General features: G+C 41.2%; 1 protein-coding gene across 2 annotated transcripts in view; it reads left to right on the top strand.

Moving 5' to 3' along the window:
• Positions 1 to 26042, top strand: part of ADPRHL1 (ADP-ribosylhydrolase like 1) — a 155344-nt gene that overhangs the window by 37720 nt on the left and 91582 nt on the right. The gene's annotated exons all lie outside the window — the stretch shown is intronic.

The raw sequence follows: 26042 nt of genomic DNA on the forward strand, positions 1-26042 counted from the left end.
CTTAAAATGCCTATAAATACACCCCTCACCACACCCACAATTCAGTTTTACAAACTTTGCCTCCGATGGAGGTGGTGAAGTAAGTTTGTGCTAGATTCTACGTTGATATGCGCTCCGCAGCAAGTTGGAGCCCGGTTTTCCTCTCAGCGTGCAGTGAATGTCAGAGGGATGTGAGGAGAGTATTGCCTATTTGAATGCAGTGATCTCCTTCTAAGGGGTCTATTTCATAGGTTCTCTGTTATCGGTCGTAGAGATTCATCTCTTACCTCCCTTTTCAGATCGACGATATACTCATATATATATATATACCATTACCTCTGCTGATTCTCGTTTCAGTACTGGTTTGGCTATCTGCTATATGTAGATGAGTGTCCTGGGGTAAGTAAGTCTTATTTTCTGTGACACTCCTAGCTATGGTTGGGCACTTTGTTTATAAAGTTCTAAATATATGTATTCAAACATTTATTTGCCTTGACTCAGAATGTTCAACTTTCCTTATTTTCAGACAGTCAGTTTCATATTTGGGATAATGCATTTTAATTTAACATATTTTACCTTAAAATTTGACTTTTTCCCTGTGGGCTGTTAGGCTCGCGGGGGCTGAAAATGCTTCATTTTATTGCGTCATTCTTGGCGCGGACTTTTTTGGCGCAAAAATTCTATTTCCGTTTCCGGCGTCATACGTGTCGCCGGAAGTTGCGTCATTCTTTGACGTTATTTTGCGCCAAAAATGTCGGCGTTCCGGATGTGGCGTCATTTTTGGCGCCAAAAGCATTTAGGCGCCAAATAATGTGGGCGTCTTTTTTGGCGCTAAAAAATATGGGCGTCATTTTTGTCTCCACATTATTTAAGTCTCATTATTTATTGCTTCTGGTTGCTAGAAGCTTGTTCACTGGCATTTTTTTCCCATTCCTGAAACTGTCATTTAAGGAATTTGATCAATTTTGCTTTATATGTTGTTTTTTTCTTTTACATATTGCAAGATGTTCCACGTTGCAACTGAGTCAGAAGTTACTACAGGAAAATCACTGCACAGTGCTGGAGCTACCAAGCTAAGTCTGCTATAAACTTTTGGTATCTGTTTCTCCAGCTGTTATTTGTATTGCATGTCATGTCAAACTTATTAATGCAGATAAAATTTCCTTTAGTACTGTTACATTACCTGTTGCTGTTCCGTCAACATCTAATTTTCAGAGTGTTCCTGATAACATAAGAGATTTTATTTATTTTAAATCCATTAAGAAGGCTATGTCTGTTATTTCTCCTTCTAGTATACATAAAAGTCTTTTAAAACTTCTCTTTTTTTCAGATGAATTTTTAAATGAACATCATCATTTTGATGCTGATAAATCTTTGTATTTGTTCAAGATGGAATTTATTCGTTCTTTACTTAAAGAAGTGTTATTTGCATTAGAAATAGAGGATTCTGGTCCTCTTGATACTAAATGTAAACGTTTAAATAAGGTAGTTATTCCAGAAGTGTTTTATCTCCCTGATGCTATTTCTGAAGTAATTTCCAGGGAATGGAATAATTTGGGTAATTTATTTACTCCTTCTAGACGTTTAAGCAAATTATATCCTGTGCCATCTGACAGATTAGAGTTTTTTGGGACAAAAATCCCTAAGGTTATGGGGCTGTCTCTACTCCTGCTAATGTACTACTATTCCTATGGCAGATAGTACTTCATTTAAGGATCCTTTAGATAGGAAAATTGAATCCTTTCTAAGAAAAGCTTACTTATGTTCAGGTAATCTTCTTAGACCTGCTATATTTTTAGCGGATGTTGCTGCAGCTTCAACTTTTTGGTTAGAAGCTTTAGCGCAACAAGTAACAGATCATAATTTTATAGCATTATTATTATTCTATAACATGCTAATAATTTTATTGGTGATACCATCTTTTGATATCATTAGAGTTGATGTCAGGTATATGTCTCTAGCTATTTTAGCTAGAAAAGCTTTATGGATTAAACTTGGAATGCTGACATGTCTTCTAAGTCAACTTTGCTTTCCCTTTCTTTCCAGGGTAAATAATCATTTCGTTCCTTTCCTCACAACAAGGAACAAAAGCCTGATCCTTCATCCTCAGGAGCGGTATCAGTTTGGAAACTATTTTCAGTTTGGAATATATCCGAGCTTTATAGAAACCTATAGCCAGCTCCTAAGTACCTATGAAGGTGCGGCCCTTATTCCAGCTCAGCTGGTATGGGGCAGATTACGTTTTCTTCAAAGAAATTTGGATCAATTCCGTTCTTAATCTCTGGTTTCAGAAACATTGTTTCAGAAAGGTACAGAATTGGCTTCAAGTTAAGGCCTCCTGCTAAGAGATTCTTTTCTTTCCCGTGTCCCAGTTAACACAGCAAGGCTCAGCATTTCTGAAATGTGTTTCAGATCTAGAGTTGGCTGGAGTATTTATGCCAGTTCCAGTTCTGGAACAGGGGCTGGGGTTTTATTTTATCTCTTCATTGTACCAAAGAAGGTCAATTCCTTCAGACCAGTTCTGGATCTATCATTATTGAATCGTTATGTTAGGATACCAACATTCAAGATGGTTACTGTAGGACTATCCTGCCTTTTGTTTAGCAAGGGCATTATATGTCTACAATAGATTTACAGGATGTGTATCTGCATATTCCGATTCATCCAGATTACTTTTAGTGTCTGAGATTCTCTTTTTAGACAAGCATTACCAGTTTTGTGGCTCTACCGTTTGGCCTAGCCTCAGTTCCAAGAATTTTTTTCAAAGGTTCTCGGTGCCCTTCTTTCTGTAATCAGAGAATAGGGTTTTGGTATTTCCTTATTTGGACGATATCTTGGTACTTGCTCAGTCTTCTCATTTTCGTAGAATCTCATACGAATCGACTTGTGTTGTTTCTTCAAGTTCATGGTTGGAGGATCAATTTACCAATCAGTTCATTGATTCCTCAGACAAGGGTAACCTTTTTAGGTTTCTAGATAAATTCAGTGTCTATGACTCTGTCCTTGTCAGACAAGAGAAGTTTAACATTGATATCAGCTTGTCAAAACCTTCAGTCACAATCATTCCCTTTGGTAGCCTTATGCATGGAAATGTTGGGTCTTAGGACTGCCGCATCAGATGCGATCTCCTTTGCTCGTTTTCACATGCGACCTCTTCAGCTCTGTATGCTGAACCAATGGTGCAGGGATTACTCAAAGATATCTCAATTTATATCTTTAAACCGATTTTACGACACTCTCTGACATGGTGGACAGATCACCATCGTTTAGTTCAGGGGGCTTCTTTGTTCTTCCGACCTGGACTATAATCTCAACAGATGCTAGTTTTACAGGTTGGGGAGCTGTGTGGGGGTATCTGACGGCACAAGGGGTTTGGGAATCTCAGGAGGTGAGATTTCCGATCAATATTTTGGAACTCCGTGCAATTTTCAGAGCTCTTCAGTCTTGGCCTCTTCCGAAGAGAGAGTTGTTCATTTGTTTTCAGATAAGACAATGTCACAACTGTGGCATACATCAATCATCAAGGAGGGACTCACAGTCCTCTGGCTATGAAAGAAGTATCTCGAATTTTGGTTTGGGCGGAATCCAGCTCCTGTCTAATCTCTGCGGTTTATATCCCAGGTATGGACAATTGGAAAGCGGATTATCTCAGTCGCCAAACGTTGCATCCGGGCGAATGGTCTCTTCAACCAGAGGTATTTCTTCAGATTGTTCAAATGTGGGAACTTCCAGAAATAGATCTGATGGCTTCTCATCTAAACAAGAAACTTCCCAGGTATCTGTCCAGATCCCGGGATCCTCAGGCGGAGGCAGTGGATGCATTTTCACTTCCTTGGAAGTATCATCCTGCCTATATCTTTCCGCCTCTAGTTCTTCTTCCAAGAGTAATCTCCAAGATTCTGAAGGAATGCTCGTTTGTTCTGCTGGTAGCTCCGGCATGGCCTCACAGGTTTTGGTATGAGGATCTTGTCCGGATGGCCTCTTGCCAACCGTGGACTCTTCCGTTAAGACCAGACCTTTTGTCTCAAGGTCCTTTTTTCCATCAGGATCTGAAATCCTTAAATTTAAAGGTATGGAGATTGAACGCTTGATTCTTGGTCAAAGAGGTTTCTCTGACTCTGTGATTAATACTATGTTACAGGCTCGTAAATCTGTATCCAGAGAGATATATTATAGAGTCTGGAAGACTTATATTTCTTGGTGTCTTTCTCATCATTTTTCTTGGCATTCTTTTAGAATACCAAGAATATTACAATTTCTTCAGGATGGTTTAGATAAGGGTTTGTCCGCAAGTTCCTTGAAAGGTCAAATCTCTGCTCTTTCTGTTCTTTTTCACAGAAAGATTGCTATTCTTCCTGATATTCATTGTTTTGTACAAGCTTTGGTTCGTATAAAGCCTGTCATTAAGTCAATTTCTCCTCCTTGGAGTTTGAATTTGGTTCTGGGGGCTCTTTAAGCTCCTCCATTTGAACCTATGCATTCATTGGATATTAAATTACTTTCTTGGAAAGTTTTGTTCCTTTTGGCCATCTCTTCTGCCAGAAGAGTTTCTGAATTATCTGCTCTTTCTTGTGAGTCTCCTTTTCTGATTTTTCATCAGGATAAGGCGGTGTTGCGAACTTCTTTTGAATTTTTACCTAAGTTGTGAATTCCAACAACATTAGTAGAAACATTGTGGTTCCTTCATTATGTCCTAATCCTAAGAATTCTAAGGAGAAATCGTTGCATTCTTTGGATGTTATTAGAGCTTTGAAATATTATGTTGAAGCTATTAAGTCTTTCCGAAAGACTTCTGGTTTATTTGTTATCTTTTCCGGTTTTAGAAAGGCCAGAAAACTTCTGCCATTTCTTTGGCATCTTGGTTGAAATCTTTATTTCATCTTGCCTATTTTGAGTCGGGTAAGACTCCGCCTCATAGGATTACAGCTCATTCTACTAGGTCAGTTTCTACTTCCTGGGCGTTTAGGAATGAAGCTTCGGTTGATCAGATTTGCAAAGTGGCAACTTGGTTCTCTTTGCATACTTTTACCAAATTCTACCATTTTGTTGTATTTTCTTCTTCTGAAGCAGTTTTTGGTAGAAAAGTACTTCAGGCAGCGGTTTCAGTTTGAATCTTCTGCTTATGTTTTTCATTAAACTTTATTTTGGGTGTGGATTATTTTCAGCAGGAATTGGCTGTCTTTATTTTATCCCTCCCTCTCTAGTGACTCTTGTGTGGAAAGATCCACATCTTGGGTAGTCATTATCCCATACGTCACTAGCTCATGGACTCTTGCTAATTACATGAAAGAAAACATAATTTATGTAAGAACTTACCTGATAAATTCATTTCTTTCATATTAGCAAGAGTCCATGAGGCCCGCCCTTTTTTGTGGTGGTTATGATTTTTTTGTATAAAGCACAATTATTCCAATTCCTTATTTTATATGCTTTCGCACTTTTTTCTTATCACCCCACTTCTTGGCTATTCGTTAAACTGAATTGTGGGTGTGGTGAGGGGTGTATTTATAGGCATTTTAAGGTTTGGGAAACTTTGCCCCTCCTGGTAGGAATGTATATCCCATACGTCACTAGCTCATGGACTCTTGCTAATATGAAAGAAATGAATTTATCAGGTAAGTTCTTACATAAATTATGTTTTTTCAACAAATGTCCCTGTTTTTTTTTTTCAAAACTGAAGCTAAAACACTTTAACCTTTTAACGCCGTTCTAACGTTCTATTCCGTCCTAACCGCACCAGGCTTTAGTGCCGTTAGGACGGAATACAGGGCCGGACTGAGACCAAAAATAAGCCCGGGCATTTTAAGGCAAAGCAGTCCACTCCTCCCCCATGTTTCATTTAACCGCCCACATACACACACTCATATGCACACACATATAAACACGCATATGCATGCACATTACACATATTCACATACATATGCTCATAAGTATGTACACCACACATACATACACTCATAAGCACGCACACAACATACACTCATATGCACCCACACCACACATACACACACACACCACACATACACACACTCATATGCACGCACACAACACACATGCACACAATATGCATACACACCATACACCTCACATACATATGCACACACACCACACATTATACACAACTATATGCATACCTGCACACCACTCATACCCATGCTCATAAGCACGCACATCACACATACACACACACTCATATGCACGCACACCATAAATACACACACACTCACATGCATGCACACCACACATATACACACACACTCTCATATGCACGCACACCACACATACACACACACACACACACACACACTTATATGCACACACACCACAAATACACACACACTCATATGCATGCATACCACACATACACACACACACTCTCATATGCACGCACACCACACATACACACACACACTTATATGCACGCACACCACAAATACACACACGCTCATATGCATGCACACCACACATACACACACACACACTCTCATATGCACGCACACCACACATACACACACACACACTTATATGCACACACATCACACATACACACACATATGCACACACACCACACATACACACACACTCATATGCACGCACACCATACATACACACACTCATATACACGCACACCACACATACTCATATGCACGCAAACCACGCATACACCCACACTCATATGCATGCCCAACACACATATACCCACACTCATACGCATGCACACAACACATACACCCACACTCATATGCATGCACACACCACATACGCCCACATAAGCACACAAAACACACTTGCATAAATAGAGGGAAATAGAGAAAAAATAGAGGGAAATAGAGAGAGAGAAAGAGTGAGAGAGAAGAAAAGAGGGGAGGGAGAGAGAAAAATGAGGAATAAAGGGGTTCCCTCTACCTTACATCTAGCCCACAGGGTACCACTACTTTATATTACAGATATATGTAATGTTATAGAGAGGTCCCCTTTGCCACACACAGATATATATTAAAATGAAGTAGTTTCATCTGACACACTCACACACACACCATATCCTCAGTACATTATACACAGATATATAATATGATTTAGTAGTTCCCTCTGACATACACCATATCCCCAATACATTATATACAGATATAATATTATGTAGTAGTTCCCTCTGACACACACCATATCCCCAGTACATTATACACAGATATAATATTATGTAGTAGTTCCCTCTGACACACACACACACCATATCCCCAGTACATTATATACAGATATAATATTATGTAGTAGTTCCCTCTGACACACACCATATCCTCAGTACATTATACACAGATATAATATTATGTAGTAGTTCCCTCTGACACACACACACACCATATCCCCAGTACATTAAATACAGAAATAATATTATGTAGTAGTTCCCTCTGACACACACACACACCATATCCCCAGTACATTATATACAGATATATAATATTATGTAGTAGTTCCCTCTGACACACACACACACCATATCCCCAGTACATTATATACAGATATAATATTATGTAGTAGTTCCCTCTGACACACACCATATCCCCAATACATTATATACAGATATAATATTATGTAGTAGTTCCCTCTGACACACACACACACCATATCCCCAGTACATTATATACAGATATAATATTATGTAGTAGTTCCCTCTGACACACACCATATCCCCAGTACATTATACACAGATATATAATATGATTTAGTAGTTCCCTCTGACACACACCATATCCCCAATACATTATATACAGATATAATATTATGTAGTAGTTCCCTCTGACACACACACACACCATATCCCCAGTACATTGTATACAGATATAATATTATGTAGTAGTTCCCTCTGACACACACCATATCCTCAGTACATTATACACAGATATATAATATGATGTAGTAGTTCCCTCAGACAGACACACACACACATCATATCCCCAGTACATTATATACAGATATAAAATTATGTAGTAGTTCCCTCTGACACACACACACCATATCCCCAGTACATTATATACAGATATAATATTATGTAGTAGTTCCCTCTGACACACACACACACACACCATATCCCCAGTACATTATATACAGATATAATATTATGTAGTAGTTCCCTCTGACACACACACACACACCATATCGCCATTACATTATATACAGATATAATATTATGTAGTAGTTCCCTCTGACACACACACCATATACTGAGTACATTATACACAGATATAATATTATGTAGTAGTTCCCTGTAACACACACACACCATACCCCCAGTATATTATATACAGATATAATTTTATGTAGTAGTTGCCCACATATGCACACAACACACACTTGCATAAATAGAGGGAAATAGAGAAAAAATAGAGGGAAATAGAGAGAGAGAAAGAGTGAGAGAGAAGAAAAGAGGGGAGGGAGAGAGAAAAATGAGGAATAAAGGGGTTCCCTCTACCTTACATCTAGCCCACAGGGTACCACTACTTTATATTACAGATATATGTAATGTTATAGAGAGGTCCCCTTTGCCACACACAGATATATATTAAAATGAAGTAGTTTCATCTGACACACTCACACACACACCATATCCTCAGTACATTATACACAGATATATAATATGATTTAGTAGTTCCCTCTGACATACACCATATCCCCAATACATTATATACAGATATAATATGTAGTAGTTCCCTTTGACACACACCATATCCCCAATACATTATATACAGATATAATATTATGTAGTAGTTCCCTCTGACATACACCATATCCCCAATACATTATATACAGATATAATATTATGTAGTAGTTCCCTCTGACATACACCATATCCCCAATACATTATATACAGATATAATATTATGTAGTAGTTCCCTCTGACATACACCATATCCCCAATACATTATATACAGATATAATATTATGTAGTAGTTCCCTCTGACACACACCATATCCCCAGTACATTATACACAGATATAATATTATGTAGTAGTTCCCTCTGACACACACACACACACCATATCCCCAGTACATTATATACAGATATAATATTATGTAGTAGTTCCCTCTGACACACACCATATCCTCAGTACATTATACACAGATATAATATTATGTAGTAGTTCCCTCTGACACACACACACACCATATCCCCAGTACATTAAATACAGATATAATATTATGTAGTAGTTCCCTCTGACACACACACACACCATATCCCCAGTACATTATATACAGATATATAATATTATGTAGTAGTTCCCTCTGACACACACACACACCATATCCCCAGTACATTATATACAGATATAATATTATGTAGTAGTTCCCTCTGACACACACCATATCCCCAGTACATTATACACAGATATATAATATGATTTAGTAGTTCCCTCTGACACACACCATATCCCCAATACATTATATACAGATATAATATTATGTAGTAGTTCCCTCTGACACACACACACACACACACACACCATATCCCCAGTACATTGTATACAGATATAATATTATGTAGTAGTTCCCTCTGACACACACCATATCCTCAGTACATTATACACAGATATATAATATGATGTAGTAGTTCCCTCAGACAGACACACACACACATCATATCCCCAGTACATTATATACAGATATAAAATTATGTAGTAGTTCCCTCTGACACACACACACCATATCCCCAGTACATTATATACAGATATAATATTATGTAGTAGTTCCCTCTGACACACACACACACACCATATCCCCAGTACATTATATACAGATATAATATTATGTAGTAGTTCCCTCTGACACACACACACACACCATATCGCCATTACATTATATACAGATATAATATTATGTAGTAGTTCCCTCTGACACACACACACCATATACTGAGTACATTATACACAGATATAATATTATGTAGTAGTTCCCTGTAACACACACACACCATACCCCCAGTATATTATATACAGATATAATTTTATGTAGTAGTTGCCTCTGACACACACCATATTCCCAGTACATTATACACAGATATAATATTATGTAGTAGTTCCCTCCGACACACACCATATTCCCAGTACATTATACACAGATATAATATTATGTAGCAGTTCCCTCTGACACACACACACCATATCCCCAGTACATTATATACAGATATAATAGTATGCAGTAGTTCTCTCTGACACACACACACACACACACACACACACACCATATCCCCAGTACATTATATACAGATATAATATTATGTAGTAGTTCCCTCTGACACACACACACACCATATCCCCAGATCCCAGTACATTATATACAGATATAATATTATGTAGTAGTTGCCACTGACACACATATATCCCCAAAACATTATATACAGATATAATATTATGAAGTAGTTCCCTCTGACACACACACACACATATATCCCCAATACATTTTAAGATACCTGCTGCCTAAGAACAAAAAATTCTACAGCTGTGTCCACACAGAGAACCTAATACAGCCGGGAATCTCACATGATGTCAAAGCTGGAACCCTGTACACTTCAAATACTAATACTTAGTGTCTGTGGCAGCCGGATCCAATACTGCAGAGTCAGTGTAGCGCACAGTTGACCATGGGATCGGCCGGGTTAATTAAAATCTGAAATGAGTGAGCCGCCGGCCAGAGCACTGCCTGGCCTCACCCTCCACCCTGCTTGCACTAAGAAGTTACCAGTGCGGTATCCTGAATGCTGCTTCTCAAAATCAATGGATTAGAAGAATTTGATAAGTTAGTTTACCCACCTACAGAGTCCTCTGTTAGTCACTTGAAACATTTGTTTAGTGCCGTCACGTGCACCAAAAACTTATAACTGGAGCCACCTGTGACGTGACTGCCGTGCAGACTTACTCATGAAAAAAATAAATAAAAAATAATTCAACAATGAAGTGGCCCAGGGACTGGGAAGCAATGCAGGACTGAGCACTCAGTATGTGCTGTAATAGTGGACGGGGCTAAGGTAACCGGTGGCCCACCAGGCATTTGCCAGGTATGCCCCATGGTCAGTCCGGGCCTGATGGAATAGAACATCCTAGCCTTTTGACTGTCCTGAAGCCAACGGCGCTTCCAGGATACGATCCCGGCCTGGAGGGTGCGCCTAGCATTATAGGGACACCCCCCTGACCCGAACCCCTTCTTGAAATCTTGCGATCGCGTGCACGATTGCGTTATGTTGTTTCGATGTAGACAAATTAACCCTGTCATCAAAGGGTTAAATAGCCAAAGATGAATTCAATAGTTACAGTGGGGCAAAAAAGTGTTTAGTCAGCCACCACTTATGCAAGTTCTCCCACTTAAGAAGATGAGAGAGGCCTGTAATTTTCATCATAGGTATACTCAACTATGAGAGACAAAATGTGGAAACAAATCCAGACAATCATATTGTCTGATTTGGAAAGAATTTATTTGCAAATTATGGTGGAAAATAAGTATTTGGTCAATATCAAAAGTTCATCTCAATACTTTGTTATATATCCTTTGTTGGCAAAGACAGAGGTCAAACGTTTTCTGTAAGTCTTCACAAGGTTGTCACACAGTGTTGCTGGTATGTTGGCCCATTCCTGCATGCAGATCTCCTCTAGAGTAGTTATGTTTTGGGGCTGTCGCTGGGCAACACGGACTTTCAACTCCCTCCAAAGGTTTTCTATGGGGTTGAGATCTGGAGACTGGCTAGGCCACTCCATGACCTTGAAATGCATCTTATGAAGCCACTCCTTCATTGCCCGGGTGGTGTGTTTGGGATCATTGTCATGCTGAAAAACACAGCCACGTTTCATCTTCAATGCCCTTGCTGATGGAAGGAGGTTTGCACTCAAAATTTCACGATACATGGCCCCATTCATTCTTTCATGTACATGGATCAGTCGTCCTGTTCCCTTTGCAGAGAAAAAGCCCCAAAGCAGGATGTTGCCACCCCCATGCTTCACAGAAGATATGGTGTTCTTTGGTTGCAACTCAGCATTCTCTCTCCTCCAAACACGACAAGTTGTGTTTCTACCAAACAGTTCTACTTTGGTTTCATCTGACCATATGACATTCTCCCAATCCGCTTCTGGATCATCCAAATGCTCTCTAGCATACTTCAGACGGGCCCGGACATGTACTGGCTTAACCCCTTAATGACCAAGGACGTGCAGGGTACGTCCTCAAAAAAAGGCAGTTAACGCCTGAGGACGTACCCTGCACGTCCTCAGTGTGGAAAGCAGCTGGAAGCGATCCTGCTCGCTTCCAGCTGCTTTCCGGTTATTGCAGTGATGCCTCGATATGGAGGCATCCTGCAATAACCATGTATGGCCATCCGATGCAGAGAGAGCCACTCTGTGGCCCTCTCTGCACTGGACATCGATGGCCGGTATCGTTGGTGGGTGGGAGCCGACGTGGGAGGCGGGTGGCGGCCATCGATGGGCCCAGTGATGTGGAGGGGGGCGGGATCGTGGGCGGGGATGACCGGAGGCGCGCACGGACGCACGCACGTGCACGATAGGGAGGGGGCGTGCGCGTGCACGGGAGGGAGCGGGTGGGTACCGCTACACTACAGAAAATATGCACCATAGGATTTGCTAATCAGGGTTCTAAAACCTAATAATAATAAAAATAAAAAGCGAAATCAGGGGGTGTTGGGTTGGTATGTGGGAGGGAAGCTACACTACAGAAAAAAAACTGGGGAAAAATAAAAAACAACAACATTTTTTTTCTGCAAATTGGGTACTGGCAGATAGCTGCCAGTACCCAAGATGGCCCCCAAAAAGGCAAAGGGGGATGGTTAGAGAGATGTTTGAGGGGGGGATCAGGGAGGTTGGGGGCTAAGGAGGATCCTAAAAAGCAGCATATGTAAATATACTATACAATTTTTTAAAAAAAAAACAAAGATTCCCTTTATTTTTGTACTGGCAGACATTCTGCCAGTACTTAAGATGGCGGGGACAATTGTGGGGTGGGGGAGGGAAGGGAGCTGTTTGGGAGGGATCAGGGGGTGTGATGTGTCAGGTGGGAGGCTGATCTCTACACTAAAGCTAAAATTAACCCTGCAAGCTCCCTACAAGCTACCTAATTAACCCCTTCACTGCTAGACATAATACACGTGTGATGCGCAGCGGCATTTAGCGGCCTTCTAATTACCAAAAAGCAACGCCAAAGTCATATATGTCTGCTATTTCTGAACAAAGGGGATCCCAGAGAAGCATTTACAACCATTTGTGACATAATTGCTCAAGCTGCTTGTAAATGATTTCAGTGAGAAACCTAAAATTGTGAAAAATTTAACGTTTTTTTTTAATTTGATCGCATCTGGCGGTGAAATGGTGGCATGAAATATACCAAAATGTGCCTAGATCAATACTTTGGGTTGTCTACTACACTACACTAAAGCTAAAATTAACCCTAGAAGCTCCCTACATGCTCCCTAATTAACCCCTTCAATGCTGGGCATAATACACGTGTGGTGCGCAGTGGCATTTAGCGTCCTTCTAATTACCAAAAAGCAACAACAAAAGCCATACATGTCTGCTATTTCTGAACAAAGGGGATCCCAGAGAATAATTTACAACAATTTATGCCATAATTGCACAAGTTGTTTGTAAATAATTTCAGTGAGAAACCTAAAGTTTGTGAAAAAAATTGTGAAAAAGTGAACGATTTTCTTTATTTGATTGCATTTGGCGGTGAAATGGTGGCATGAAATATACCAAAATGGGCCTAGATCAATACTTTGGGGTGTCTTCTAAAAAAAAATATATACATGTTAAGGGATATTCAGGGATTCCTGAAAGATATCAGTGTCCCAATGTAACTAGCGCTAATCTTGAAAAAAAGGGGTTTGGAAATAGCAAAGTGCTACTTGTATTTATGGCCCTATAACTTGCAAAAAAAGCAAAGAACCTGTAAACATTGGGTATTTCTAAACTCAGGACAAAATTTAGAAACTATTTAGCATGGGTGTTTTTTGGTGGTTGTAGATGTGTAACAGATTTTGGGGGTCAAAGTTAGAAAAAGTGTGTTTTTTTTTCCATTTTTTCCTCATATTATATAAATGTTTTTATAGTAAATTATAAGATATGATGAAAATAATGGTATCTTTAGAAAGTCCACTTAATGGCGAGAAAAACGGTATATAATATGTGTGGGTACAGTAAATGAGTAAGAGGAAAATTACAGCTAAACACAAACACAGCAGAAATGTAAAAATAGCCTTGGTCCCAAAGGGACAGAAAATGGAAAAGTGCTGCGGTCATTAAGGGGTTAAGCAGGGGGACACATCTGGCACTGCAGGATCTGAGTCCCTGGCAGCGTAGTGTGTTACTGATGGTAGCCTTTGTTATGTTGGTCCCAGCTCTCTGCAGGTCATTCACTAGGTCCCCCCGTGTGGTTCTGGGATGTTTGCTCACCGTTCTTGTGATCATTTTGACCCCATGGTGTGAGATCTTCAGTGGTCTTGGATGTCTTCCATTTTATAATTTTTGCTCCCACAGTTGATTTCTTCACACCAAGCTGCTAGCCTATTGCAGATTCAGTCTTCCCAGCCTGGTGCAGGTCTACAATTTTGTTTCTGGTGTCCTTCAACAGCTCTTTGGTCTTCACCATAGTGGAGTTTGGAGTGTGACTGTTTGAGGTTGTGGACAGGTGTCTTTTATACTGATAACAAGTTCAAACAGATGCCATTAATACAGGTAATGAGTGGAGGACAGAGGAGCCTCTTAAAGAAGAAGATACAGATCTGTGAGAGCCAGAAATCTTGCTTGTTTGTAGGTGACCAAATACTTATTTTCCACCATAATATGCAAATAAATTCTTTCCAAATCAGACAATGTGATTGTCTGGATTTGTTTCCACATTTTGTCTCTCATAGTTGAGGTATACCTATGATGAAAATTACAGGCCTCTCTCAGCTTCTTAAGTGGGAGAACTTGCACAATTGGTGGCTGACTAAATACTTTTTTGCCCCACTATATTAATATAAACTAATATACTGTACATATGTTATTTTAACCAACAAGAAATCAAAGATAATAGATTAGTCTACAGCTTGAAACTTAAACTATGTATTAAAAACCTTTATGTAGGTTTGGCGTTATCTAACTAATGGGAACATTAAAGGGACAGTCTACACCAAATATGTTATTATTTAAAAGTTAGATAATCCCTTTATTACCAATTCCCCAGTTTAGCTTAACCAACACTGTTGTATTAATACACTTTTTACCTCTGTGGTCTAAGCCTCTGCAGACTGCCCTCTTATCTCACTGCTTTTGACAGACTTGCATTTTAGCCAATCAGTGCTGACTCATAAATAACTCCACAGGCAATGTTATTGATATGGCTCACATGAACTAGCTCTATCCACTGTGAAAAGGTATTAAAATGATCTGAGATAAGAGGTGGCCTTCAAGGACTTAGATATTTGCCTACCTAGGTTTAGCCTTTAGCAAAGAAAGCAAAGTAAATTTGATGATAAAAGTAAATTGGAAAGCTGTTTAAAATGGCATGCCCTGGGGGCAGAGCCAGCATTAGACTGTGATGGCCGCACATTAAGTGAGCTCCGGTGTCTAAATCCAGGAAATCATCACTAAAGCCATGACCGGGTATACCCGACACTTCTGGAAGTGAGAAGACCTACCCCCTGACCGCAGGGAATATCATTTCAGAACGCTGTGTGAAACAGTTTGACGGCATGGCCTTCTCGAACCTCCACAAAGTATGCCAGGACAACCACGTGGCTGCTCGAGTGAACTGAGCACAGCCAGTGAACACTGCATCCAGAGATCCCGGTTAACCAACATGGGCAGTGAAGGCATCACGTTATGACCTCAACTAGGATATGGATAATTCCTGAATAAGTAAGCTGTGAAAGGTTTGTTACGGTTAGGCCTCAATGACATCTCACAAGTGTGAGTAACATCCATGCATTCACAGAACACATGTACATCAATTAAGCAGACAGAATAACTCTCGACAGTGCTCATTACTCAACACGAAGGCGTTATAGATACATGTGTGTACAGCAAATAGCATGTAGAATTCCAACAAAGGCCGCATATATATATATATATATATATATATATATGAAACACAGTTGGGACATATAACAGATATCTTTGTGATTATATCCTGGAGATAAAGCACAATATTAAAGTGTCATACAGACCTGTCCTTTTGTATGGGAGACCCTGCACAAGATTATCAAGCCGCCTAGCGTTACATAGAAGAGGAGGCCACAAGCATTAAACGGAGCACCTTAGACACCGGATTATTGATCCGCACAGGAAACAATTCACGGAGCCGGTGGAAAGCTGACAGGATAAGGGGTATGATGATAGTACCACACAATCACACATCACCATATGGTAAACGACTCACATGCGGCCTAAATAATATCCTCAGCAAACACTTGCATCAGAGCTATGTAACGCACTAACTTCTTCCTGTGACGAAATAGTGCTCTCCTGTAAACACTGCCAATACAGGGATTACACAGCTCCCACAAAGGCCCAAACTGAAATATCAGATCCTAATCATGCAGGTCTGTGAGATTGGTCCTGATAAAGCAGTCTAAGTCAGCTGAGTACTTAAGTCATAGGTACCCTCAAAAATTCCAAATAAACCCAGATAAAACCCCTTTAAAAGGTTCTCAATGCTGATCATTAACCAACGCTTAGAAGTCATTACTTATAAAAAGTCTGAACCATCTATACTCATGGCCTGGAGGACTCCGGTGGCCATTTCTAGCAGCCCAGCATTAAATTCTCTGCTAGTCTCAGGCATCCAATCCACTCCTTAGTACTCATCTCGGCAACATGAGACTGCTGCCTTAGAAGACAACCCAAGACTTCATCTTGTTTGGACTTTGCTTTTACACTCCTTGTGGGTCAGATGTCTTACTTGCTATGTGGTTCTGTCTCTGGGAATATGAGGCCAATTATTATTATTAATGTGTCTAGCTCTGATGTTTACTTGGTGCGAAGTGTTGTGCATGTTTAGTGCCCTCCCATACGCCATTAGTTTGCCAGTATAATATCTTATATATCAGTGTGGTGCTAATAGTTTCTTCAGACTGGCTACATAACTTCATATACCTGTCAACCGCAATCCCCCACCATAATAACTAATAAAGTATATTAACCCCTATATCCGCCATCAAACCCACATCAGAACTGATAACTAAAGTATTAACCCCTAAACCGACAACCCCCACAATGCAATGTGCCTAGTTATACTATTAAACCCTAATCCGCCATTAACCCACAACGCAATAAACCTATTAAAGTATTAACCCCTACTCCGCCAAACCCACACAACGCAATGCTAATAAATCTATTAACCCCTAAACTGCCAAAGCCCACAACGCAATGCTAATAAATCTATTAACTCCTAAACCGCCAAAGCCCAGAACGCAAATAACTAAACACTAAGCCCCCTAACCTAACACCCCCTAAATTAACCCTATTACATAAATTAAACTAAAACTAAATTACAATTAAAATAAAAAAAACTAACATTACTTTAAAAATAAAAAATAAAATAAGTTTAAATTAAGCTAAAATTACAGAAAATAAAAAAGTTAAAATTACAGAAAATAAAAAACCAAATTATCAAAAATTGTAGGGATGTGCCCTAAAGAAATCAGCTCTTTTCCTCAAAACAAATACTAAGTCCCGCCTCTAACAGTAAAACCCACCACCCACCAAAATAAATAAACCTATCACTAAAAAAACTAAACTACCCATTGCCCCTAAAGGGGCATTTGTATGGGCATTGCCCTTAAAGGGGCATTCAGCTATTTTACTGCCCTTAAAAGGGCATTCAGCTCTTTTAAGAAGGCCCATAAACCTAATCTAAATAAAACAAACCCCCAAAATTAAAAAAAAAAGCCTAAATCTAACCACCAGGTTGGTACTCACGGTTCCTGAAGTCCGGCGGAGAAGGTCCTGTTCCCGGCGGTGAAGTCTTCTTCCAAGCGGCGACTAGTTCCTGAAGTCTGGCGGTGAAATCTTCTTCCAAGCGGGGACCTCTTCTTTCTTCATCCAAGCCGGAGCAGAGCGGAGATGAGCGCGGAGCAGGAGCGGCGACCACTGAGCCATGGAGCGTGGAGGATCCCCTTTGTACAATCTCTGCCGTACACTGAATAGTGAATTCAAGGTACGCAATTAAATATGGTGTCCCTTGAATTCCTATTGGCTGATTTGATTCTTCAAATTCAAATCAGCCAATAGGGTGAGAGCTACTGAAATCCTATTGACTGTTCAAATCCCACTTGGAAGAAGATTTCACCGCCGGACTTCAGGAATCAGTCGCCGCTTGGAAGAAGACTTCACCGCCGGAAAGGGCACCTATTCACTGCATTCTAGTGCTCTCTCCTATAACTCTCTTTTGGTACATGAATAGTGTCCCTGCTCATCTGCAACCTATTCACTTCATTCTAGTGCTCTCTTCTCTCTTGTAACTCTCTTATTGTACGTGAATAGTATCCCTGTTCATCTGCAACATATTCACTGCATTCTAGTGCTCTCTCCTCTCCTGTAACTCTCTTTTGGTACATGAATAGTATTACTGCTCATCTGCAACCTATTCACTGCATTCTAGTCCTCTCTCCTCTCCTTTAACTCTCTTTTGGTATGTGTATATGTATATTGAGCAAATGATTTTAGGTTTTAATTTAGTCCTGCATTTATTGTAATGTTATCCCAATGTCTTACTTCTAATGTATTGTCCAATCCTTATCAATATCTGCTATTATTCTTAAATGTATAGCTGTTATATGCCATAGCTCCCACCTCCTCAAAATTAAAAAAAAAAAAAAAAAAGTAATTTAGTGCTTAATACTTATAATTCAGTGAGTGAAAATAAGACCAGCCTCTGTCTGCTAGTTAGGGCTGCTTACTAATCTAAAGTAGATAGTTACACCTAAACAAAATGAGCTCGATCAGGTAAGTTTCCCCTTACCACTAACTTTATCAAATATACCCCTTTTCAGGGACACAGCATCCTTTGCCGATACTAATCTAGAACCAAACAGATATCACAAAATAAGGTACTTCTTTACACAGTCTTTCAGCTATGCAGAAAAATACAAAATTATTTTCTTACTATTTACCAGACCTCTATTTTACACATCAATCATAATCAGTATAACAAACACATCCTTTAAAGGATTTTGGTTACAAGTATTTTCTGCCCTGGAACCAACAGCAATATCAAGAACCAGGTTCTTAACTTTTCCCAGTCACAGTCCTGTGAGTTTTTACTTAGAGCTCAGGTCAATCCCTCTTTTTTTTTTTTCCCCCTTCAACAATTTTCTTTGATTGTCCTTTCTCCCGCACTTCCCACCGTTCTTCTCCCGGTCTCACCCTTTACAACCTTTCTTTATCTCCAATTTGAATATTGAGGGGGAGACAGAAGACAGAGGAAGCCAACATTTAAAATAGGTTTCCACCTTGAATCCAAACAAACAGCCAACCCGCCTATGTCCAGTCAAAAATGTCTCTCCACTCCACAGGTTCTCACAGTATGGGCTTACCGTACCTCTTGCAGTTATCACCGAAGTACTCTTCACAAGCAGCGGGGGGCTGATTGCCTGATTCCCCTCTGCTTTGAACGAGGCACGCCACACACTGGAGTCTTCACCGGACTGAGACTAGGAAGGCAGCAGTAGCTGATGACTTAAGTCGGCGTAGACTCTCTCTCCCTCTGACAGCCGCTCCACTAGTCTTGAACTTGAAGCTGCAGGACGAAAAACGGAGCAACCACAAGGCACCAGTATTGGTATTCAGATTGCCACAAACCTGCTCCTGCTCAAAACCAGGTGAGCCGCTTCACAGGTAAGTCCTTCCTTTCTCCAAGCCGGCAATTTCCAACATAGGCAACAGCACAAAAAGCGCAGCGAGTAAGCTGACAGTATTAGTCCCCTAGGCTGCAGACTTCCTTCCTTAGGGAAACACTCTTGGGTATTTTGCCATATGTAAAAAACATCCACTGCTTAGTTCCTCTTATTATGTTGTTGGGCTGCCAACTTCACTACCCGTGTTTATGTATGTCTTAAATGTTGAATACAGGGCACCGGTTATTCAATCTTTCGACTTCCGACTTGCTTATATTTTATTTCCACCGTCCGACCAATGAGCCCTTTACCCCGGACTCAAGCCACTCTCCTGGGCTAAGGTCTACAGCGTTGAGGGGGAAGGGTATAGCTCCCTTCTAGCTGAAACCAACACGGAGCAGCTGCGCACCTTCACCTGCTAGCTCCTCCAATCCGCCACACCGGATCTCGACCCACCTCCTCAAAATTTTACTGTCTTGTTTATCTTAACTTATCTTACCCTGACCTGACCAGAATCTAACTGTCAATTGGCCTTTTAAATTGTCTTTTGACTTAGCAATTAAGTAATTTAGTGGACCCAGCTGACTGCCCTGCCTATATATTTAACACTAGCTTGGGCTGTGCATTGCACTGGGGGTGCATTGCCTGGACGGTATGCATTGTTACAATAGCATATGTTTACATTTCTAAAGTGAACATTTTATAAGTGAGGCAATAATATAAGAATTATACAAGAGTTGAACAAGGGTTGGACAAGGGGCAAGACATAAGGCAAGTACTCTTGTAATATTGTGTTTTATGTATCTCATTGTTTCCTTATGCAAGTGCTGCTGTAATACTGTGTCTTAATTGGTTCCCACTTTTGTAAAAATGCTCAACATCTTCATATTCCTTTTTGCTACATCTTGTCTCTATAACAAACTACTTTATTCAATTAGTCCTTCTCCCTCGCCACCTGCACTGTTCATTAGCCCATCTCTCTTAAACTCACCTTACTTTTGTACTCATGAACTTTATCTATTCCTAAACACTCTCTCTCCCCCCCTGCACCTCACCTCAAAAACAGTCTCATTACTGCAAATCTGTATCTCATCTCATGTCACTCTTCCTCTTACTTATACTAGCTGCAGGTGACATTTCACATAATCCTGGTCCCCAACAACTTCCTAGCTGTGGACATCCATGTGTACTGTTCCATAGACTCAGAAAACAAAACTCTGGTAATCTTACTCACATTCCTCTGCATCTAAAGTCACTACCCCTTTCACTTGTGCACTCTGGAACTCTCCCTCTGTTTGCAACAAGCTCCCTTCTATACATGATCTCTTTATCTCCTGATCCCTCAACCTTCTGGCTCTAACAGAAACCTGACTCTCTCCCCTAGACAAGGCATCCAATGCTGCTCTGTCACATGGGGGTCTCCACTTCAGCCACAATCCTAGGTCTGATAATAGACAAGGAGGTGGTGTAGATATTTTACTTTCCTCTCGTTGCACCTTCCAACGAATACATCCCATCTCTTCCGTCACATTTTCCTCATTCGAAACCCACATGATTTGCTTATTCTCTACCCTCTCTATACGTGTTGCAGTCATATACCAACCCCCTGGCTCTTCATCTCAATTTCTAGATCACTTGAGTGCCTGGCTACCTTATTTCTTCTCCTCAGGCACCCCTGCCCTCATTCTTGGCGATTTCAACATCCCTACTTGACAATCCCACTGCCTCCTCTGAAAAACAACTTCTGCAACTCACTTCCTCTTTGTTTGTCACAATGGACTGACTCTCCACTCACAAAGATAGTCACTCCCTTGACCTGATCTTTAGCTATTGATGCACTATTTCAAACATCTCATCCCTCCCAACAACTCTCCCTCATTCTGTTTCTCACACCAAACTTCACAGAAGCATTATATCATTAGATCAGCAACAGCTTGCTAATTCCCTCGAGCCTCTCCTCTCATCCATCTCCACCTTCTCCTGCCCTGACCAATCTATCTGCCACTAAAATTCCACCTTTACATTGGTCCTTCAGAATCTGTCCCCACTTACCATTGCTCAGAAATCACACACTCATCCTCAGCCCTGGCATACTCTTCTGACACGGTACCTACGCAGATGTTCCCGTACTGCTGAGCGTTCAGCTGATTTCCTTCATTACAAGTTCATTTTGAATTCCTACTATTCTGCCCTTAATCTCTATAAGCAACATTACTTCTCTACTCTTATCTCTAATCTTCTTCAAACCCAAAACGTCTGTTCTCCACTTTCAATATTCTTCTCCGCCCATCCCACCCCCTAATACAACTTTTCTGTCAGCTCAAGACTTTGCCAGTCACTTGAGTAACAAAATCGACTCCAACAAAGTCAGCTCTCAACATACTTCCTTTCAGGGTTTTTTCCCTGCTTTGTTTGCCATGTGCTGCTGGCAGCCATTTTGCTCACCTTTTCTTGCTGAATCTGGTGCAGAGTGTGTGATGCTGCTCATTTCCTGCAGGCCCTCTTATGGCCAGACTGTTGTACATCATCCCTGTGAGACAGGTTGCAGTCTCAGAATTGTGAAGTCATCATTTATTATTTAAATGGCCTCTGTTCAGTATGCTTTGCCCTTGCGTTGTTTCAGACCTGTTTGTGAGGTCCTGTGTTCCAGTTCCTATGTATTACCTCACTAGTCTGACATCTCTTCTGGTTCCTGATACCTGGCTTGTTCCTGACTTTGCTGTTCTCCTAGTTCCTGATTCCAGCCCATCTGACTACTTGCTTTGGTTCCTGACTCGGCTCGTCTGACTACCAGCTCCAGTTTTGATTCCTGGCTTGTTATTTGATTTGTGGACTTTTTATTTTTTTTTGTTATTAATAAAGGTGTGATTATTTTTGCACTTCTTGTCTCAGTCTGATTCCTGGCACCTTGACATTACACAAGGGCCATGAATCCTGATGGTGCTAATAATCCACCTTTACTTACCATCATTTCCAGGATAGATGAACAGGATCACCGCTTGGATCAATTTGCACTAGCCCTGCAAACCCTGCTGACTCGCACTGCACATTTGGACCAGAGTGTACCACAAGTTATGGCTGCTCTTGTCTCCGCTGCTGCACCTAGTCCTACCAGGAGCATGTCCGGTTCTGCACCTCTACCTCAGCGTTATAGAGGTGATCCCAATCAGTGCAGAGGGTTTTTGAACCAGGTGAGCATTTACTTTGAGATGTTACCTCAGGCGTTTACCTCTGACAGAGCTAAGGCCTGGGCTAATCCCTTGTGAGAGACTAATAAACCTGTGATTTCTAATTACCTTGAATTTGTTGCCTCCTTTCGAAGGGTATTTGATGTTCTGGCTCACTCCTCCTCTGCTGCCAAACGACTCATGCCCATTCAGCAAGGTACGAGATCTGTTCCTCAGTATGCCATTGAGTTCCGTATGCTTGCTGCAGAGGTTGGTTGGAACAATGAAGCCCTTGTTGCCGCCTTTTTTCATGGGCTCTCTAATGCGATTAAAGACAAAGTTGCTGCCAGAGATTTACCAGACAATCTCAAGGCTTTGGTGTCTTTTTTTAATCCTAATTGACACCAGACTCAGAGAGAGGCCCTCTTTCAAGGAACGCTTGCGCAAGCCTCCTGTTCCATTGTCTCCTACGTTATCATTCCCACCCATACCTCCCTCTCCTCCCATGTCTCCTGGTCCCGAGTCACCAGGTACTGCTGTGCCGATGCAGTTGGGATTCACGCATCTCTCCATGGTGTAGAGGGCCTTTAGGAGGAGGGAGGGGCTCTGCCTCTATTGCGGGTTACAGGGCTACCTTTTAAAATCTTGTCCTACAGGGCCGGTTAAACACTCGCACCTAGGGTCCTGTTGGGGACAGACCTTGGGTGGTTTATCCTCATCCCTGGAACCACTAAAGGAGAAACCTTTGGTCACGGTTGTCCTTTCCTGGGTGGACTCCTCCATAGTCATCCAGGCTCTTGTTGACTCTGGTGCTGTGGGCTACTTCATTGACAGTGCTTTTGTATCACAGCACTCCATTCCTGTATTGCCTCGAACTGTTCGACTTGCTATTGAGGCCATTGATGGCAGGCCCCTTCTGCCTGCACTCGTTACTCACGAAACCACTCTGTTATCCATGGCTGTTGGGGCTCTCCATTTTGAAACCCTCCAGTTCCAGATGATTAACTCCCGAGTCACCAGGTACTACTGTGCCAATGCAGTTGGGATTCACGCATCTTTCCATGGTGTAGAGGGCCTTTAGGAGGAGGGAGGGGCTCTATCTCTATTGCGGGTTACATGGCCACCTTTTAAAATCTTGTCCTACAGGGCCGGTAAAACACTCGCACCTAGGGTCCTGTTGGTTGCAGACCTTGGGTGGTTTAACCTCATCCCCGGAACCACTAAAGGAGAAACCTTTGGTCACAGTTTTCCTTTCCTGGGTGGACTCCTCCATAGTCATCCAGGCTCTTTTTGACTCCGGTGCTGCAGGCTACTTCATTGACAGTGCTTTTGTATCACAGCACTCGATTCCTGTATTGCCTTGATCTGTTCCACTTGCTATTGAGGCCATTGATGGCAGGCCCCTTCTGCTTGCAATCATTACTCACGAAACCACTCTGTTATCCATGGCTGTTGGGGCTCTCCATTTTGAAACCCTCCAGTTCCAGATGATTAACTCTCCTCATTTTCTGGTTGTTCTGGGTTATCCTTGGCTCCAAAAGAACAATCCCAGTCTCGACTCGCATAGGTCAGAAATATTGTCATGGTCTCCGCAATGTATTTCCACTTGTCTTCGGAAACAAGTCAAAGTCCTGTGCACTTCTTCAGTATCTCAATGTTGCCAATGCTCTGTCATGAGGGATCATCCGTGAATCCTGCTCTCCTGCAGGGGCTGGCTTCTTCTTCGTGAAGAGAAAGGTTGGCGAGTTAAGACCATGCATCGATTATAGGGGTCTTAATCGTCTTACCATTAAGAATTCTTACCCTATTCTGCTCATTACGGAACTTTTTGACTGCCTCAAGGAAGCTATGGTCTTTTCTAAACTTGATTTGAGAGGAGCGTAAAATCTCGTTAGGATTAAGGAGGGCCATGAATGAAAAACATCATTTAACACCAGGAGCGGGCATTATGAGTATCTTGTAATGCCCTTTGGCCTATGTAATGCTCCAGCTGTTTTCCATGAATTTATTAATGATGTCCTACGAGATATGTTGCAACAGTGTGTTGTGGTTTACTTAGATGATATCCTCATACACTCACCCACTCTTGAGGCTCATCATTGATGTTACACGGGTACTTCAGAGACTACGTGAGAACGACCTGTTTTGTAAACTCAAGAAATGTGACTCATCAGACTCAAGTAACCTTCCTAGGTTATGTAATCTCCGTTCCAGGGTTTTCCATGGATCCTGACAAGTTGTCTGCAGTCCTGCAGTGGCCTCGCCCAGTTGGTCTTTGCTCTATTCAATGTTTTTTGGGTTTTACCAATTACTATAGGAAGTTTATTAAAAACTTTTCTTCCTTAGTCAAACCTATCACTGACATGACCCGTAAGGAGAATGATCCACTCCATTGGTCACCTACTGCCAATAAGGCTTTTGAGAGTCTTAAGACTGCCTTTGCTGCCGCTCCAGTTCTGGCTCATCCTAACCTTGTCCTGCCTTTCATTCTTGAGGTCAATGCATCTGAGACTGGAGTAGGTGTCCTCTTGTCTCAACGTCCTACGCCTGATGGTTCCTTGCATCCGTCCGTTTTCTTCTCTAAGAAATTGTCTCCGGCGAAGTGCAATTATGAAATTGGTAACAGGGAATAACTGGCCATAATTTTGACACTCAAGGAATTCAGGCACCTTCTCGAGGGTACTAGCGTACCAGTGCTCATTCTTTCTGACCACAAGAATTTGACTTATCTATCCAAAGCAAAATGTTTGTCACCCCCAACAGGCCATATGGGCGCTATTTTTGTCTTGATTTAATTATGTGGTTTCCTACCTGCCTGGTAGTAAGAATGTTAGAGCTGATGCCCTCTCTCGTCAATTTTCACCTCTGTCTAAGGAGGGGTCTGTACCTTTTCCAGTTATACCTCCTGGCCATATTTTGGCTACCATACATACTAATTTGACTTCTCCCTTGGGGGAGGAGATCCTGGCTGCACAAACCAATGCACCTCCTGAGAAACCTAGTGGTAAGTGCTTTGTACCTGAGAATCT

The sequence above is a fragment of the Bombina bombina genome, chromosome 3 (genome assembly GCF_027579735.1).
Source record: "Bombina bombina isolate aBomBom1 chromosome 3, aBomBom1.pri, whole genome shotgun sequence".
NCBI classification, from domain to species: domain Eukaryota; kingdom Metazoa; phylum Chordata; class Amphibia; order Anura; family Bombinatoridae; genus Bombina; species Bombina bombina.